We start from the raw sequence: 277 nt of genomic DNA on the forward strand, positions 1-277 counted from the left end.
GCAGAGCTGGGCCAGGGTCAGGGGGTGTGAACCACACACTCCCCCAAGGCACCACAGGGATGGCAGAGGCTTGGCCGTGCCGGGGCCACCCACATGCCCACCCTCCCTCACCCAGCAGCTGTGAATCACCAGTCTGTGCTGAACCACTCACCACACACCAGGCTCTGGACCCCACGCCGAGGAGCTTGGCTCCAGCACCGGGACCAGGTCCCTCCTGTGTCCCACACCGAGGCCCAGTTGCCTTCACACAAAGCAGCCATCACCCTCCCACCCCACT

This window comes from Acanthisitta chloris, unplaced genomic scaffold, assembly GCF_000695815.1.
Source record: "Acanthisitta chloris isolate BGI_N310 unplaced genomic scaffold, ASM69581v1 scaffold33436, whole genome shotgun sequence".
NCBI classification, from domain to species: Eukaryota; Metazoa; Chordata; class Aves; order Passeriformes; family Acanthisittidae; genus Acanthisitta; species Acanthisitta chloris.